The sequence below is a fragment of the Monodon monoceros genome, unplaced genomic scaffold, assembly GCF_005190385.1.
Source record: "Monodon monoceros isolate NGI ecotype Baffin Bay Population unplaced genomic scaffold, NGI_Narwhal_1 Super_Scaffold_2, whole genome shotgun sequence".
Taxonomy (NCBI): Eukaryota; Metazoa; Chordata; class Mammalia; order Artiodactyla; family Monodontidae; genus Monodon; species Monodon monoceros.
The window spans coordinates 103,528,643-103,549,350 of NW_021703776.1; the positions used below are offsets into that span (position 1 = coordinate 103,528,643).

General features: G+C 37.5%; 1 protein-coding gene across 5 annotated transcripts in view; it reads right to left on the bottom strand.

Annotated features, from left to right (window-relative positions):
- LMBR1 (limb development membrane protein 1) overlaps nucleotides 1-20,708 on the bottom strand; it is a 175,560-nt gene that overhangs the window by 102,867 nt on the left and 51,985 nt on the right. The window lies entirely within an intron of this gene.

The window sequence follows — 20,708 nt, forward strand, 5'->3', positions numbered from 1 at the left end:
AAAAAGAACAAATTATTTATGATTAAATAGCATAGAAGAGTGTTGTCCAACAGATATTTCTGTGATGATATAAATGCTCTATTCTGTGCTATCCATTAACATAGCTAATAACCATATGTGTTTATTGAGTACTTAGAATGTAGCTACTGTGGCTGAAGAACTGGTTTTTAATTTTACTGATTTTAGGTATTTTAAATGTATATAGCCACACATGGCTAATGGTTACCACATAGGTCACAGCAGACTACTAACAGTCTGTTTCTAACAAAATCTAAGTACTCTCTGCACTCTCAAGTACTTTCTGGTCATTTTCCTAAATTTAACCTTGACATAAAATTCTGTGAACAGCCTGGTTAAAGTAACAGCCTCTTTTAACATGCTATAGATTAGTGTTTCAAGTAGCATTTGTGTCAAAGAGAAGAAATCCATTACCAAGTTTAAGAATTACTCCATTCTATTTACATAAAGAAAAAATACATTCTCTCATTAAGAAAAATAGCATTTAAAATGCAACCTAAGTATAAACCAGTCTGAAAGTGACAATGAAGTTAAACAGCCACGTATTTATCCACATATACTTACAAACTAAGCCCCAAATAAATCTCTTATGTGATTAAAAAGTATATGTGAACAGTCTTTCTAAAAGGAAACAGATATCAATATTATCATTCCAAGAGGATGCTTTTTCTATTATAAATATGTGAATAATATCAAGTAAAAATGTCTAAAATGTACACTCACATGCTTAAGCAGACAAATAAGAAACATTTAAACAAATAAACCTCTGCAGTCAAAGCATATGAACTCTTCAAAAATTTATTTCAAATTGATCATTTCTTTTGAAAGATAACAACTCATAAAAAGGAATCTGCTCATTTTCAGTTATTAATCTAAATTTAAAGAAGAGTAAATTAGGAATTACAGAAAAGGCTGCCACAGAGCAAGCCATCAAAATTACGGAATATGATTATACCTGTTTATGAAATATTGAAGATAACTGATGTAGTTAGAAATAACTGTTATACTGACTTAATCCACTAGGAGGCTAGGACAATTATGTTTTCCTTTTATTTTTATTCCCTTTTTGGGATTAAATGGGACAAAATCAGCCCAACTTGAAATCAGTTAAATATCATATTTATGAGCTTTAGCAAAACCAACAGAAAAATGTAATAAATCTTTTCATTAAATGCAATGTGGCAGATTTTTTACCTTCAACAACTTTAGAACAGAGAGAAGAGAGGTGAAGGGATTATAATAATCAGAAACTTCATTTGTTAATCTGGCATCGACTGGCTCATATGAGTGCCAAAAATATATAAATTATCACTACCTTTCTTGAGATCAGTAAAATATTACAAAGCCTAAAGAGTATAGGCTTTGTGGCATGTAGTGTGTGAGCTTTTTGAACTTTTGTATGTGGTTCTGTCTGCAAAGTAATGAAAAGCATTGTGAGAGCTTTTATCACTACCATTAATCACCAGCAGGACAGCATATAAGCAAAAAAATATGCCTACTGCTCATTTTTCCATTAAGAGTCAGAATCAGGAGCTAGGAAACCCCAAGGGGAAGGTCCCTATCAACTCCATTCTTGCATACACTGAGCTAAAAGATGTGCCAGATGTCAGAATAACTTACTGAAATACCCTGCAAACAACAAAGTAGCAAAACATTGTCAGAGTGGAAGAAGGTTACCATTGTTCATCTAAAAAATTAAGAAAAGTCTCCTGAATACAAGATCACTGAACTATAAGAACTACTTATCATCAACAGTTGTACTTGCTCACACAATTCTGAATGCTTATACTATGCCATACAGCACTAGGATTTCATAAAGTTCGTAATATATTTATGAATACTTGTCTTAACCCCTCCCAAAAACCATAAATCTAAGTTACCTTAATGAAACTCCATCTCTTTTATTAAAATCATAGTGTAATAAGCACTCAGTGTATTAGTAAAAAACATCATCAAAATAAAGTACTTCCTTTCTGTCAAGGAAACATCATCTTGTTTTTAAGAAAAGTAAGCTATATAATTAATTACATTAGCTTCATACCAGTATTGTTTTGGAAATTACAACTATCTCAATATTTTAAGTTAAATTAGATTAAATAAGCTAGTAAAGGCTAAACACCAAATTTTGGTGCTGGTCAATTACACATTAAATGCTCTGTACTGAACATCAATGAAGTGAAAATTACAATATATTTACAAAAGCTCTAACAATAAACTGATATGTTTCTATGGTGATGAACATTTAAACAAGATTTTGCATGGACATCTTGACCTCTTGGAAGGTATGTAAACACCACTTTATATACTATGTCTCCACCCATCAGGAAAGCCTGGGAAAAATTTCTACATTCACAGAACATTTAAAATAAATATCAAGCCATTGTTCCCATTTAACAAAAAGGGTCTCTTAGTAACATTAAGATAAGGTTTGCTCAGCATGACATCAAGACTGCACCAAACATACATGCAGTCATCTGGGGAAGATCGATAGAAGCACTAATAAAGAACAGAAAATAAAGGCAGGTATTAATTATTTTAAACCATGAAAACCATGAAAAAACTACAAACAAGCATTCCTAGAGAGTGCCAACCATTTCCCCCTTTGCTCCCAAAGTAATAATTAAAAGTATAGACAAAAAGAGTTTTGGTCCCAAGTCAAAGAAAATAACTTTATAGAAAGTGCTGTTAAGCTCTACAGTGAGTTGTTTTTTAATATTAATATTTTCTGCAGTTTATTATATATATATATACATATTTATTTAATATAGTCATACACAGTAGAAAAATTAAAACTATAAGATTCTCAAGTTATTAAAACTTGACAAAAAGAAAGTATTTTAGAATAAGTTAAAATAATAATACATTGCTGTTCACTGAACTAAGATGTTCACTATATTTAAATTTATGGGCAGAACTTTCTCATGATATTAAACAAACAAAATCCTCCAGACTGCAAGTAAATGAATTAATACAGCAAGTTTCCAACACGTAAATGAAAGAACTGAATTGTAAAAAGACTGCAGGGACTTTATTTCAAAATGTTTAAACATAATTCTAAATTTGGGAAGAAAACATTTCTCAGTACACTTCATCACATCAAAATAATTTAATGGTTAGCCAGTAAGGATCTTTTCTAATTCTAATTCTGTTCTAATAATTCTTTAGTTATAAACTTGACGGAAAAAAAGAAATGGGAACTATTTGCAAAGCTCCTACTACGTAGTTGCTTTATATGTGCTCACTGAATATTCACAATAAAGGCAAATTTATTATAAATGAGAAAGCTCACATCCAAAAAAGTTAAATAATCTGTCTATGGTCACCCTGTTCCAGGCCTGCCAGAACTCTCTTTAAATTCAGGTCTGTCAGCTTCTGGAGCCTGTGCTTTCTACCCTCCCCACAAGACAGAAATAAGACATAAAAGACAAACTGATGTGGAAATAGGAGGTGGAGGGAGAATGTTTAAAACATACTTAAGGCAACCTATAATTTTAGCAAAGGAACTAAATCAAAATACACAAAAGCTTCTTTTACTAGAATATTAATTTTCAATTCCGTAATAGCAAGCTCATGCTGAGCAAACGCTCAGTCCTTTAATATAACAGAACATTGTAGCCAATACCTTACTAGTCCTGTCATAAAACACCCAGGCACAAGTTCCAATACAGACACAACAAAAGAAAGATCATTAGGGTTATTATTTATTACATGACTATAGCAAAATGTACAAGATACTAAAGTGTAGAATATTAATATAAAAGCAATTCCACATAATTTAGGTAATAGTGTCATATTGCTTTTGTGGCAAACAGTACATTTACACAAAAAGCACTAGGAATTCCAAAATACCACAGAAGAGCTATCCTTATGACAGTGAACAAAATAGGAAACATACACAAAAAGCTTAAGGCTGTCTGCCTACTCTAAACCCAGACCAATCCCTCCAAAGCTGCATTGGGCCCCTCTCTCTCATTTCCACAGCCCCTCCAGCTCTCAATAACAGCTACTTTGGGTGTGTAGGTGTGCATGCATGTGTGATTATTTTATAGTTTTCCATTGAATATCAACAAATTGGCGTTTTGGTTTTTCATATCAGTTTGGTTAATATGAGCCCATCACCAAGAAATAAATAACCTTCTTTCCTTTCTATTTTTAAATACTGAAAGTATAGACATGTCTCGTTTTCTTTCCCTTTGCACTTCTACAATTTGCACTTTGCAGATAATTGCATTTTTTACAAATTGAAGGTTTGTGGCAAACCTGCGTCGAACAAGTCTATCGGTGCCACTTTTCCAACAGCATTTGATCACTTTGTGTCTCTGTGTTACATTTTGGTAATTCTCACAATATTTCAAACTTTTTCATTTTTATTACATTTGTTATGGTGATCTGTGATCAGTGATCTTTGACGTTACTACTGTAATTGTTTTGGACATCATGAACTACACCAATACAAGATGGCAACAATCAATAAATGTTGTGTGTGTTCTGTCTGCTCCACCAACCAGCCCTTCCCCCATCTCTCTCCCTCTCCTTGGACCTCCCTGTTCCCTGAGACACAACAATGTTGAAATCAGGCCAACTAATAACTCTACAATGGCCTCCAAGCGTTCGAGTGAGGAAAGAGTCGCATGTCTCTCAGTTTAAATCAAAAGCTAGAAATGCTGAAGCTGAGAGAGGAGGGCGTGTGGAAAGCTGACGGGCTGAAGGCTAGGCCTCTTGCCCCAAACAGCCACGTCGTGAAGGCAAAGGAACATTCTTGAAGGAGACTAAGGTGCTGCTCCAGTGAGCACACGAATGGTAAGGAAGCAACACAGCCTTACTGCTGTTGAGGAGAAAGTTTCAGTGGTCTGCATAGACGATCAGACCAGCCACGACACTGCCTGAGGCCAAAGCCGAATGCAGGCCAGGCCCTGACTCCCTTCAGGTCTGTGAAGCTGAGACAGGTGAGGAAGCTGCGGAAGAAGAGCTTGAAGCCAGCAGAGGCTGGCTCACGAGGTTTAAGGAAAGAAGCCGTCTCCATAACATAAAAGTGCACGGCGAAGCAGCAAGTGCTGATGCAGGAGCCGCAGCAAGTTACCCAGCAGATCCAGCTAAGATCGTTAACGAAAGCGGCTACGCGAACAACAGATTTTCAATGTAGACCAAAGAGCCTTCCAGTGAAAGATATCAACGAGGACTTTCACAGTAGACAGAAGTCAATGCGTGGCTTCAAAGCTTCGAAGGACAGGCTCTTTTTTTTTTTTTTTAACATCTTTATTGGAGCATAATTGCTTTACAATGGTGTGTTGGTTTCTGCTGTATAACAAAGTGAATCAGCTATACATATACATATATCCCCATATCCCCTCCCTCTTGCATCTCCCTCCCTCCCACCCTCCCAGTCCCACCCCTCTAGGCGGTCACAAAGCACCGAGCTGATCTCCCTGTTTTATGCGGTGGCTTCCCACTAGCTATCTATTTTACGTTTGGTTGTGTATATATGTCCATGCCACTCTCTCGCTTTGTCCCAGCTTACCTTTACCCCTCCCCGTGTCCTCAAGTCCATTCTCTACATCTGCATCTTTATTCCTGTCCTGCCCCTGGGTTCTTCAGAACTTTTTTTTTTTTTAGATTCCATATATATGCGTTAGCATACGGTATTTATTTTTCTCTTTCTGACTGACTTCACTCTGTATGACAGTCTCCTAGGTCCATCCACCTCACTACAAATAGCTCAATTTCGTTTCTTTTCATGGCTGAGTAATATTCCATTGTATACATGTGCCGCATCTTCTGTATACATTCATCCGATGATGGACACTTAGTTTGCTTCCATGTCCTGGCTACTGACAGGCTGACTCTTGATAGGGGCTAATGCAGCTGGTGACTAAGTTGAAGCCAGGGCTCATTAACCATTCCAAAAAGCCTAGGGCCCTTAAGAATTATGCTAAATCTACTCTGCCTATGCTCTGTAAATGGAACAAAGCCTGGATGATGGCACATCTGTTTACAACACAGTTTACTGGATATTTTACACCCACTGCTGAGATCCACTGCTCAGAAAAAAAGATTCCTTTCAAAAACTACTGCTCACTGACAATGCACCTGGTCACCCGACAGCTCTGATGGAGATGTACAACGAGATTCATGTTGTTTTCATACCTGCCAACACGACAACCGTTCTGCCGCCCATGAATCAAGGAGTAATTTTGACTTTCAAGACGTATTTAAGAAATACATTTCGTAAGGCTATAGCTGCCATAGTGATTCCTCTGATGATCTGGGCAAAGTCACTTGAAAACCCTTTGGAAAGGATTCACCATTCTAAATGCCATTAAGAACATTTATGATTCACGGGAAGAGGTCAAAATACCAACATTCATAGGAGTTTGGGAGAAGTTGATTCTAACCTTCATGGATGACTCTGAGGGGTTCAAGACTTCAGTGGAGGAGAAACAGCAGGAGAACTAGAATTAGAAGTGGAGCCTGAGATGTGACTGAATTGCTGTAATCTCAGCATAAACTTTCACAGAAAAGCATTGCTTCTTATGGAGAGCAACAAAAAATGGTTTCTTGAGATGAAATCTACTGCTGGTGAAGATGCTGTGAAGATTGTGGAAATGACAACAAAGGATTTAGAATAGGACATAAACTTAGTTGATGAGGCAGCAGTAGGGTCCGCGAGGACTGAGTCCAATTCTGAAAGAAGTTCTACCATTGGTAAAACGCTACCAAACAGCACGGCACGCTGCAGAGAAATCATTCGTGACAGGAAGAGTCAGTCGACGCGGCACACTTCACTGTCGTCTTATTCTAAGAGCCTGCCACGCCCCGCCCCGGCCTTCCTCAGCAGCACCCTGATCAGCCAGAAGCCAACGTCGAGGCAGGACAAGACCCTTCCCCAGCAAAAAGATACCAACTAACTGAAGGCTCGGAGGATGCTTAGTATTTTTTTAGCAAAGAGGTATTTTTTTTAAACATCTTTATTGGAGTATAATTGCTTTACAATGGTGTGTTAGTTTCTGCTGTATAACAAAGTGAATCAGCTATACATATACATATATCCCCACATCCCCTCCCTCTTGCGTCTCCCTCCCACCCTCCCTATCCCACCCCTCTAGGTGGTCACAAAGCACCGAGTTGATCTCCCCGTGCTATGCAGCTGCTTCCCCCTAGCTATCTATTTTACATTTGGTAGTGCGTATATGTCCATGTCACTCTCTCACTTCGTCCCAGCTTGCCCTTCTCCGTCCCCATGTCCTCAAGTCCATTCTCTACATCTGCGTCTTTATTCCTATTAGCAAAGAGGTATTTTTTAATTAAGGTATGTACATTGTTTTTTAGACACAATGCTATTGCACATTTAACAGACTACAGCATAGTGTAATCACAACTTTTATATGTACTGGGAAGCCAAAAAATTCGTGTGACTCATTTTATTGCAATATTCCCTCTACTGCAGTGGTCTGGAACCAAACCCACAATATCTCTTAGGTATGTCAGTCTGTACACTGTTTAGCTTTATATGTCTATTAAATACCTGTGGATAGATCACCCAACCTAAAGGAACGTCACCACAACCACTGTGCACCCATGTAGCCCTCCCAACCACACACCTGCTGCACCAACCTGCCCAATAGTAACCACCAATTTGAACCGCCGTGCTCATCACTTACTTTTTTTTATGATGGTAAAGTATATATAACATAAAATTTACCACTTTAACCATTTTTAAGTGTAGCGTTCTGTGGCATTAAGTCCATTCACACAGTCATGCAACCGTCACCACCATCCATCTCTAGAGCTTTTTATATTCTCCAACTCAAACTCTGCACCCCATTAAACAGTAACTCCCCATCTAACCCCAGCCCCTGTACACCCACCGTCGACTTTCTGTCTCTATGAATTTGACTACACTAGGACACTCATATAAGTGGAATCATACAGTATTTGTCTTGCTGTGCCTGACTTTATTTCACTTAGCATAATGCTCTCAAGGTTCATCCATGTTGTAGCATGTGAGAATTTCCTTCCTTGTTAAGGCTAAATAATATTCTACTGTATGCACATACCACAATTTGTTTATCTATTAATCCACTGATGGATACTTGGGTTGTTTCCACCTTTGGCTATTGAAAATAATCCTGTCATGAAAATGGGTGTATAAATATCTGTGGAGTCCTTCCTTTAATTCTTTTGTGTACACACCCAGAAGTGGAATACCTGGATCATGTGGTAATTATATTTTCAATTTTTTGAGCAACCACTATACTGTTTTCCACAGTGGTCGCACCATTTTATATTCTGCCCAACAGTGTACAAGAGTTCCAATTTCTCAATATCCTCACCAATACTTGTTATTTTCTAGCAGCCATTCTAATGGGTGTGGAGAAGTATCTTCTTGTGGTTTTGATTTGCATCTCCCTAATGCCTAGTGACACTAGGGTCTTTTCATGTGCTTACTGGTCATTTGTATATCTTCTTCAAAGCAATGTCTATTCAAGTCCTTTGTTCCTTTTTTAATATTTGATAGAGTAAGTTCCATCACCATGTTCTTCAAAATTGCTTTGGCTATTCTTGGCTCTCTGCTCTCCCAAAGAATTTTACTATCTCCTTGTCGCATGCCATAAGATAACCTCTTAAAAATTTTATTAGAATTGCACTGACTCTAAAAAATAATTTGAGAACTGGTATTTTTATCATATAAAGAAATTCATAAACATAGAATATCTATCCAATTATCTAGGTCTTCTTAACATCTTTCAATAAGATTTTTTCTTTCCATATATTATTTCAATAAGGTTTTAAAAATCATTTGCTGGGTTTATTTCAACATACCTTAGTTGTCTTGCTATTATAAAAGGTATTTTTAATTAGATTTTGTTTGTTGCTGTTATTTATTGATTTTCCTATATTAATCCTATATCCAGCTTCCTTGCTAAATTTTCTTATTGGAATTACCTTTAGATTCTATAGGATTTTTCAAAAGACAATATCATCTGTTAATCGTGACGATTTTGTTTGTTCCTTTCAACTTTTCCTTTTCTTGTCTAAGTGTACTGGTAAAGAACTCTACTATAGTGTTGTCTATTGTTAGAAATAAATGTACTCAAGATGGCATCCCAATTTTAAAGTAAATACTTCTAACATTTTACTGCTAAGAACAATGTCAGCTGCAGTCTTAGAGTAGATATCCATTATCAGGTTAAGCAAGTTCCCTTTAGTTCTTAGTTTGCTTTTTAATCATGAATGGTTACTGATTTCATGGATGTGTTCTGTGTCTCTTCTGAGGTGTTCACTTGATTCTTTTCTCTCACTTGCTCTGCTAATATGAATTACAGTCATAGATCTTCTAGTGTTAAACCAACCTTGAGAGCTGAGATAATTGTTTTGGATGACGATCTTTTGTGTCGGACTCAGCTGAATATTTCCTGACTCACAAGTATTCATGAAAAGGAATGGCATATGATGTTCCTTTCTCATATCAATCCTGTCTGCTTTCAGCATCAAGATTCCACTAATTCCATAAAATACAACTGTGAGTGTTCCATCTTCAAATCTCCAGACAAATTTGTTGAAACTGTAGTTATCTGTTCTTTAACATCTGCTAGAAATATCCTGGAAACTGTCTAGACTTGATTTTTATCAGAATGACTCAATAGAACTTTCATTTCTGCCAATATTGAGGACAAGATATCCTTAATTCCCTCTGCCAAGAAAAGTCTAAAATGCTAGATCAAATATTTTCAAATCTCTCTGAAATCTTTTCTTTGTCTACTAACTCTGAGTAGTGCATCGAATTTGGTCCCTCTCACGATACTGACTTTCCCCAGATGTCTGGTCATCTCCTGAGTCCCCGCTCATCTTTATATACACAAGAGTTTTTGTCCTGCTTCTCTCTTTAATCATCTCCTGCCTCTGGTGACAGTGAATCTAGAGAAGCAGGCTCCAGTTCTGGGTGAGGTGTCTCGGTAGCTTGTGCCCTGGTGGGCCCTTGTAAGTTTACCGACTCTCAACTTCCAGGACCCATGTGCTCTGCTTTAGCCCACAGCAAGTGTTACTGCTGCTTGCTGATGGCAGCTCCTCTCTGAGCACCCTGGTCCCTTCCTGTTCTTCACGTCCTTTAGCACATGATTTTAATTTCTGATAAAACCAGGTCAAAGGAGAATTTGAAGAACACATATACACAGATAACCAGAAATATTAAAATCAATTTGCTAATAGATGCAAAATGGGATAACATCCTGTGGGACAATAAAATGAAATGTTTGGAACTATCCTTTGCATAGGGAAGAAATCAATTACATCTCTATCAGACAAATTACTTTGCACTGCTCTCAGTTTCCTACAAGTTAACTCTAACCCTAAGGAGGTGTAATATAGCCAAGTCAACAGAAAATCAGCCAAAGGTGCACACCCCTATAGGACCAGAAAATCCCCAGCATCCACTAGACAATGGCTAGAACTCCAATGACAGAACACCCAGGATCTTCTTTGCCCATTTCCAAGTCTTGGACAATTTTTCATAGCACTAGAAAATTTATGTACCCAAAATAAATTATTAAAGTAAGAAGGACATAAAAATATATATACACTAATTATAATTACACAATGATCCAAGTACAAATGTTGACAGGTAATTTGGAATGATATAAAATACAATGTAGGGTTAATTGGCTTTCCCTAAACTTGTTTAAATTATAATTAAAATATTAATGAAAAACCGATAGAAGTCAAGATACACAGGAGAATCAGCCAAAACCATCAACCTCGTGAGTATGCTTCATGCAAAGCCAAATAAGACACAGGGAAATAAAAGATCCTGGAATACACAGACACATTTAGGAAGGGCTTGTACGTTTGTAGAAATCATCTTGGAATCCTGAGAAGGAATTTCTGAACACTATATTGGAAAAGATCATCTTTAAACAACCTTAAGGCCATGAGAGGCCAAAACAGCTACAAAGCGAAAGAGGAAAGGCCAAAAGAAAAGACTGCGCCCCACACTTGTCAACGAAATCAGAGCCAATTCAAGCAGAGACCACAAAGCCTCCCAGGTCTGGAAAAAAGAACAAAGATTGCCCCCAAATTAACAAATAACTGAATTCCAGACAAAGGGCCAGTAAAGCTAACAGGTGGAGAGAGAGAGGAATCAGGTACACCAGTTCAAGATGACAGATTAATAATCACATACATTTTTTTACCACAGAAAACAGGAAAAATATATAATAAATACATAAACAATCAATCAATCAATTGCACTGTCCCTAGCAGCTGCAACAGTACCTAGAATACAATAAGTGGTCAATAGGAATTAACTGAATGAATTAATTATGGTAGAAGACAAGAGTTCCATCAGCAGAGTAGCAATGTTGAGAAATCCCTAAATGATAGAAAGTACTTGGGATCAAATCTATGGAGAAATGTCCAGGGGAAGTTATAGACTAAAAAGAAAATTAAAAGAAAATAAGAAATGTAAGAAAAGAGCAGTGATTCCAGGCACTACAAGCTGTAAAAAGTCCAGAAAGGTGTAATTATACATAAGAATTTTTAAATATTAAGAAATAATAGGTAAGAGTAATATTACTGTACACATTTCTTTAGAATAACTGAGTAACAGAAAAGTTTACTTAGATTCACTCTTTTTAATCACCTCACAAAATTAACTATAGCTAGATTAAAATATTAGATCTTTGTAAAAACTCACAGAAAAAGTATCTAAAATAGAATAGACTACATTATTCATCTTTGGCTCTGAAGGAATAACAACACTTTCAGAACTAAACCAATATCAAATTACTAAGAAAGAGTGTTAGATTAAAATGGAAGAAAGCTTGGATAAAATGTAATCAGGTCTTGTTTAGGCCTGCTTATATGTTTGTTGTCAAGTCCTGAGTTTTCTCACACAATTAAGTTAAAGACAATTAAATAGCCTATGTCATAAATAGGACCAGCTCAAAAATTTATACATAAGATGAATCTTAATTACATTAAATCAACTTTCTAAAAGCAACATTAATTATATGTTTATTGAAACCACTTAAAATTTATTTAATTATACGTTATGTTAAAATGATATTATACATCAGGTTGAAATGATAAAATGATACATAATACTCTGAAAAACCCTTTATGCTAATTTCTTGGTTTGGGGTCTCCCAACAATACAGGTAGTAATATCGAACCCCAACTCCTGCGAGGTAGAGGCCTGTGGACTAACTCTCAGGGGAGGCTTCTGCCCAGAGCTAAGGCTGACAGACGCTCCCATCACTGTGTGTGTGTGTGTGCGTGTGTGTGCGTGTGTGTGTGCGTGCGTGTGCGCGCGTGTGTGTGTGTGTGCGCGCGCGCGCGTGTGTGTGTGTGTGCGTGTGTGTGTGGACTTTCAGTGGAGCTTCAGTTCCAACTCCTAGCTTGAATGCATCCATGGTCCTGTACCACCTTGTAACTACCTCCCTGCCCTAACTAGGGCATCACTTACTCAGTTACCATTTAAGTTTTGTTGTGCCTGTTCGGTTTTGGTCCTTGGAGATTTTATGGAGGTGAGTTACAGATATAGCATTATGTAGAAAACAGTGCTAGAAGGCAGTGTGGAGGTTACTTTGTGTGGGAATGAAACTGGAAGCAGAAAACACAGATGGACAGTGGTTTAAATAATCCAAGAAATGATGAAGCCTGAACCAAGGTAATAACAGAAAGAGAAGAGAAATCTTCTTCAGAATAAAGTATATTTGTTATATAATGCAATAAGCTCTTATCACAACATAAGGTACTTCATTAAATATCTTCTAAAAAAATCAGAAATATCATTTAATTCTAGGCATTTAAGAAGGAAGCACCTAGAGGGGTGGGATAGGGAGGGTGGGAGGGAGATGCAAGAGGGAGGAGATATGGGGATATATGTATATGTATAGCGGATTCACTTTGTTATAACGCAGAAACTAACACACCATTGTAAAGCAATTATACTCCAATAAAGATGTTAAAAAAAAGAAGGAAGCAAAAATCATTAAGAGATCAGATAAGTTTTTCTGATATTTCAAAAAGGATTTAAAAAAATTTTTAAGCCCTTCACAAGTCTGTTTAAAAACAGACTGCTTATAAAACTTAACACTCATTAATTAATGTGTAAAGAGAAATATTAATATCAAGTAATCCCAAATAAAATATGAAAGTATAAAAGTATTTAAATCCAGCACTATAAAACAACTTAAAATTTCTTCTTTGTGTTCCAAGAAAGATAATAGGAAACGTTTCCTTTAAATTGACCACATTTCACTATATTTAATTCTTTTTCTACTGTTCGGGTGTCCTTATTTTTTGTTTTTGCCTGCTCACCTTATTTTTAATAACTAAAAGAACATACATTTTATGTATTTTTTAACAGTTCAATTGATTTAAAAATCAATCACTCTAGAACAGTAAGAACTTGTCTTTCTAGATGAGAATTTCCTTTCCTTAACAGAAAATGTGCAAACCAATAAATTTTTAAGTAGTATAACTATTAATGACTTAAGTTTAAAGAAAAGTACATAATATACTGCAACCTAAAATATTACCTAATGTCAAAACTATCAAATAATCCCATTGCCTTTGATGTGTCTAAATACACAACTTTTATTTCTGGTACAAACGGGCCAAATAAATGGGTTGTAAAGTAATATATCAAGTTCCAGCTATATATTGGCATACATTTCATAGAGATCAGAAGGTTAACACTGTGACATGCTGAATAAATGATTTTACAGACAAATAAATATGAGTTTAAATGCCAAATAAATAGAAGATTTTAACAATCCAAATTCTAGCCTCTTGGGTGAGCTCTCGTCCTACAGGTCTGTGGGTATGTATCATAATTGTGTAAGAAGCTCTCTAGTCAGCATTAAATCTGACATTTAATTTTACTTTCAAATAAAGTTCATTCTAACCAAGGGTAGGTAGTTTTCAACTCCCCCAAAAAAAGTTTTAGAAAGGAGACTCTAATTGATAACAATGGCTATTCCTATGAAATTGTTTTATGAATATTCAAGTATTAGAGCCAGTTTAATTAAAAATATAATTACTTTAAAATCTGAACCTGGTGATTTTATATTTCCTCCCTACCAAAACTTCTCATTTAACTAATTATGAGACATTAGTTGGTAATTTAATCATCATATAAAATAAAGTCTGAAATTCAGCTACCTATTAAATACCTTCTTTTTACAACCTATACTGTTACAAGATAAAACCATTTATATTTCAAAAAGTAAATAAACAAAGCTATGTTGACGCCACTCTAATTTCTTACATCGTTTTGCTACCACATATAAAGTTATACCACACAAATCTTCCTGATTTCATTATCAACTTGCTCACAGTTGGTACATTTAAGTCCCTAATAATAACTGCCAATTCTACTGTGTCTTGGTGCTTTACAAACAGATTTGGTGAAGTAACCCGAGGACGAAGTAAGGACTGCAGCCCATTTTCCAGATGGAGACACTAAGAACCGTGCCTGGACTTCCAGGTCGGTAAAAGAAGAGTCAGGATTTAAGTCCAGGTCTTCTGAAAGCCAGAGCTTATAGTTTTGCCACTATACAAAACTCTTTACACAAATAAAGAGACAATCTAGACTTAAAGTATAAATCTCTCCTTTTTTGATAAATGGAGAGAGAGTATCATACCATCGCCAAGTATGCAGGAACTGAGCAATGTGCTATTTACCAATAACTGACACTGTTACTGAAGTTATAATTTAGTCGCCTCCAACACGCAGCTGTACTGAGAAGAGTGACAAAATTAACGTCATTTCATTAACTAAATGATTTTTAACTCAAAATCCTTATGAACTCAAATAATTTTTAAATGGAATAAATGTACCCTTTTCTTCAAAATAATAATTTTCTCTGTCTTTCTCTGACATCCTATACGTCAAGCTTCAATGTCTGAAACTGCTCAGTTTACATTATTATAACCACGCCTTTTACAGTAGAGTCACAATTCCAACAGGAACCTTGCATGTAACAACACTACTAGAATCAAATGTTTTGAAAATAATCATTCTTATCTATATTGTTTCTATGGAAAAAATTAGTCCTCACAATTGGAAGAGGGTACAGGAATTCCGTTAATAAATTACGGATTTTTTTTTCTTGAAGGTGTTGGAAAATCAAATTAACACATAACAATAGTTAGTGAGATATGACTCCATTTTCTGTAATAAACACCAAGATCAAAACGAGACCCAAGGTAAATTTCCTTGAAAGGTTCCCAGCAGGAGTTTCCCTTTTTGTATGTGATTTCCTCTCACCCACAAAAAACCATGCAAATACGCGCATGTGCCACTAACACTAAGCAGCACTTCCTTAATCACTCATTCCCAACAATTTATGGATGATCAGTGGCAAGAACTAGCAAAAATAATGAAAGAATGCAATGAAAGTTCACTGAGACCGAGCTGGACTTCCTACTCATTTCTGTGTCTCTTTAAGATGGAGGCCTGATACAAATTAGCCACTGGGGGGAAAAAGTCATCTGGTCATAAAATACAGTACAAGGTCACTTTTATGTAAGTTTGCCAAAAGGGACATAAACCAGGACAATTTCAAACTGTGACACAGGACAGAAACACATTAGAGCGATGTCTGCTCCCCTCTACCGTGCTGTCACGGTGCTCAGCTTTATAGGCCTTCCAAGCACCGCACCCAGCTCTTGGCTTCCACCTGGCCAGTCTAATTAATTAAGAAAGGAAGTCACCTCAGATTTTGTACTTTTTGCTTTTATTATCAAGCACTTCGTTTGAAGTTCTAGGAGTTAACCTCTTAATCCTACAGACCGTGTGCTATGTTCTGGACATCTGGGGGTGTCTGGATGGCTTAGGTAATTGGTCAGGATGTTGCTGTCACTTATGTTAAATGTTATACCATGACTTCAAACCAAAGATAGGCATTAATGTGAGGCACAATATAAAGCTGCTCCCAGAAACATCTTTGGTTCATGAAATAATCTGTCATTGAAGGGTTTTATTTACTTTCATTAAGTTGCTGAATTTTTTCCTCATGATGTTTTTTTCCCTTATGACATTTTAATTCAAAGCAAGATGTTAAGACACAATATGAAACAAACACATTCCTAACTCCCATTTAAACCCTAGCCAGAGGTTAGACTGGTTCATTACGCAATCGAAAAACACCTTCTGGCATCACCCCAAATAATCTAGAGGTCCCTCTGCGGCAGAGTGGGGAGAGAGGCTCACACAGCTGACCTGAGTGTAACTGAACAGGAGCGCTGTCAGCCCCAAGACTCTCATACTCTGGTGTATGGCTAAGCAACCGAGATAAAAACTGTGGAGAAAACATGTCTACCACAAAACAAAAACAAAACCCACCAGACACAACCTCTTCACCAGAGTTGAAACATAAGGCGTAAGCTTGGGGTCAGCTTCAAACACACATGAACATATGTAATGCTTGCTACAATATATACGGGTGACAGCCTATAATATAAATAATCTAGATTAAATAAAAGTTTAACTGCTAACAGAATTCCAAGATAAAAGGTACCTTCTTAACAGAAAAAAAAAAAAAGAAAGAAAGAAAGAAAAAACCTTGCTTTATCAAGACCACTTACATTCTCCTACCCTTGAGATCTGTAAAGAATGGGAATAGCTAGGAGATGGTCCCAATAAAAAAGAAACATGCCATTGTAAGGAGAGAGAAGAAAGGCAATTCAAGGCCCTTAAAAGGACATGGTCAACCCCCCCAGGCCTAAAATGTCCTGTTTGAATTAGCATAGTGGTTTAATTAAAAACTAAGTAGAGAATTCTGCTTAATTTGATTTTCAATTCAAGCTCTGCATCCGCCATGGCCAGTGGCCAATTTCCGCATCTCGGCACAATATGCAAGGGACTGCTTTAAAATCGATTGCCCAGGGGAATCAATGGGAGTTTGGTGGGACCATATGCCATTTAGGGGCTCCACCAGACTTCAACATAGTAAAACAACACCAGGAAGTGGCCAAAGGAAAAAAAAGGAAATTTAACTTAACCATATTACAAGTTTGTCCTTACTCAAATTATTGTGCTGAAATCTACCAATTAGAAGTGTTTTCTAAGCTCTCCTCAATGTTGCCTTGGAAGTAGATATGTCAAATGTAACCAATGAGCAAAGGGTTTTAAAGGGATACACACAAATATATACATGCTTGCCAGCCAGCTGTGTCAAAAATGTCAGCGACCAACCCCCTTCATCAGAGCAGCAGAGTTCCTGACTGTGATACAACCTATAGCTCTGTGGAAAGCGCTACAGATCTCACCAAACACCATTCAGAACCTGTGCAAGTAAATACCAGAAGATCTTATATAACAGAAAGGCATAATACTGCAAGGCTCAAACATATACCTAACACATTTAGACTTAAATATACAATGCTAATAATAACCCTTGCAAATTCCATGTAACTGAAAAAGGTGAATATTGTAAAATAACATGCCATGATTACCCTGATTTTAAAGCGCTCTAAACATTTCTAATAGGGTCTACATGTACCTTCTCTCTCTTTTTTTTAATTTTATTGAAGTATACTTGAGTTACAATGTTGTGTTCATTTCTGCTGTACAGCAAAGTGACTCAGTTATACATACATATTCTTTTTCATATTCTTTTCCATCATGGTTTATCCCAGGATATTGAATATAGTTCCCTGTGGATGCACCTTCTCTTTAGGCAGTTTTGATTCTGCTTCAGTACATGCCACTTCAAAATGGGAAAAATAATTTGGAATCTTAAGACCGCCTAAGATAATAATATATGAATAATTAAGAGTTGACTCTATTTAGTTGCTTTCTAATGATCTATCCATATAACACTGATGTTTCCTAGAATACTTACCAGTCAAATGCATGAAGCTCTAGGATAGTGACAATAATACCTAACATTTACTTAGCTAAATCCTGGGCTAAATGCTTTACATGAATAATCACCTCTCATTTAATCCTCCAAATGAAACAGTAAGGTAACTATCGTTACTGTACCCATTTTACAGAAAGAAAACCTGAGGTTTAGATGATGTAACTAGCCCAGGCAGTCTGACACTAAAGACAAATTTTCTCACCTTAGTACCCGCAGTCTCTCTTCCATTGGCCCCTCCCTCAGCATACTAATAGGAGAATTATTCTACCTCTTCTCCTCCAAGCCACAACCATCTCCCTCCTTCCTTTAACAGCATTAAAGACAAAACACTTTAATTTGGTTTCTGCAACTCCCATTAATTCCCAAGCTACCAGATTCTAAGAAACGGTAACCATCCTGAGCTCTGCCTTCTCCCCCTCTTTTTAAATCCTTCACTGTGGGGACTTCCCTGGCGGTCCAGTGGTTAAGACTCTGCACTCCCAATGGGCAGGGGGCCCGGGTTCGATCCCTGGTCAGGGAACTAGATCCCACATGCCGCAACTAAGACCCAGCACAGCCAAATAAATATATTTTTTAAAAATCCTTCGCCGTGTTTGGGAATTAACTGGATTGGTCATGTCGACTGCACCCTACAATCACTCAACACATCAGTCCCCTTTGAGACCATGAAATGTAGCTGGTGACCTTGAGGAATTCTGAGGAGGCTGACACAGTCAGAGATGTGCTTAGAAAAGGCATTCTTCTAATCATGTATAAAGAGACTAGAAGTAAACAGTTTAGAGGGAAGAACTGCTGTACAATTGTAGGTGCAAAATATTTTTACTTACCTTCTTATACCCCTCCTCAAGCTGATTCTCCCCTTTGACCTTAGTCTACAAGGGGGAACAGGAGAACAGTAAATCACTGGGTTCTTGTGTCCGTTGTTTTTAATTCTAGAGATGGTGCTAACTCTGCTCCAACAGATTCAGCCAAGTCCCTTTTCTAGTTGGTTAGTTCACAGGAAGGGAGGGAAATAATTTGGAGACAAAGGGGTTTGTCCATATTGCACACTGCTTTTTAAAATAATTTATTTAACTAATAACTAAATTTTTATGAAAAGCATAAACTAGGTAGCACACCTTTAATACCAAACATGAAAATATATTTAACACTGAGCTTTACCAGTTGCTTTTGTACCTGATAAGATTACACATGAGACAGAGCTAGGGAGAGGGGAGCACCGTGCATGTTTAAAGCAAACATCAACATGGCAACTTTAGTGACATATGTTGAAACGCTCCGTTTAACAGAGCCAGGTGCATGACTGATTCAGTATGGTGACATCTCTACCAAACAGTGTCTCGCATTGTGTGGTGCATGTACTCCTTTCCCTAGTAACATATGTTGAAATTCTGACGTGTATTTATCTCTAAATATGCTTAAATAAAACAGTAGATGCAAAAATTCTTTTCAAAAATCCTCTGCCAACGCCCTGTTGTCTACAGCATAAAACCCAAACAATGTGGCAGAGGACTCAGGCCTCCAGGATCTGATCCTGACAAGGGGGCTCTCGCCATTCTCCATTCTACAGCTAAGCATCAGCCAGCCACTCCCTCAATTCAGGCAGAATCTAGGCCTTTGCTCAAGCCTCGAATGCTCACCTGCAAGTCTCAGCTCAAGTGCAGGCTAACCCCTCCCTGAAGCTTCCCCAATTCTCCAGGCAAATCAAGACCTCCCCTCACAGCCGCTCGCTGTATAAAAGTTCATCCACCACGTGCTACTTGTTTTCATCTCTGAGGTCATCCTCTCTTAATCCCTTGAAGGCAAGAACCTGTCTTTTCACTTCTGTACCCAGCAAGCTCCTTTAACAGCATAGTAATTACCACTTAGTAAGTGCCTAGTAAAACTCTGTCAAATGTGTGACTATCCATCAAAAGTCTCCAAAATTCCACAGAAATTGCTTTCTCAAGTGTCTCTGATGACCTTGCTTCTTCTCCATACTCTTCCTTTTCGACCCCGCTCTGATGTCATGTTTTACATTCCACTCTCCTGAGCTCAGTCTGGGCGTCCAGGTCACACCCTCCTTGTTCTCCTACTATCTGGCATCCCCACGCAAAGCCCTGCCTTGCCCCTTCCTCTGCCCGCGCGCTGTGGTCCTTTCTCCTCCCTCCTCGTCGGTGCCTGGCCTGTCACCTACCTGGCTGGCTCTAACTGGCTCTCCACAGTGCTGACCGGTAAAGAACGTACACACTCTGGGGAGGTTAGAAGCAAGCCCTGGGTTTTAGTCCTAGTTTTGCAATGGTACATATGTGGTTCTTAGACAATTTAATAACATTATCTTTGGATTTCCACTTCCTCCTTATAAAAGGAGGGTTTGAACTAAATCCCTTTCAGCAGCAAAACTTCCTATCATTCTTCAAGAAATTATCAACAAAGAGTTTTCTAAACTGAAACTATGCAAGTCTTTCCCATTACATGGATGACTTAAATAATTTACATACGTCATTATAAAAAACAAACCTAATATATAAAAGCCAGTTTTCTCGGGGATTCCCTGGTGGCACAGTGGTTGAGAATCTGCCTGCTAATGCAGGGGACACGGGTTCGAGCCCTGGTCTGGGAGGATCCCACATGCTGCGGCACAACTAGGCCCGTGAGCCACAACTACTGAGCCTGCGCGTCTGGAGCCTGTGCTCCGCAACAAGAGAGGCCGCAATAGTGAGAGGCCCGCATACCGCGATGAAGAGTGGCCCCCGCTTCCCACAACTAGAGAAAGCCCTCGCACAGAAACGAAGACCCAACACAGCAAAAATAAATTAATTAATTAACTCCTACCCCCAA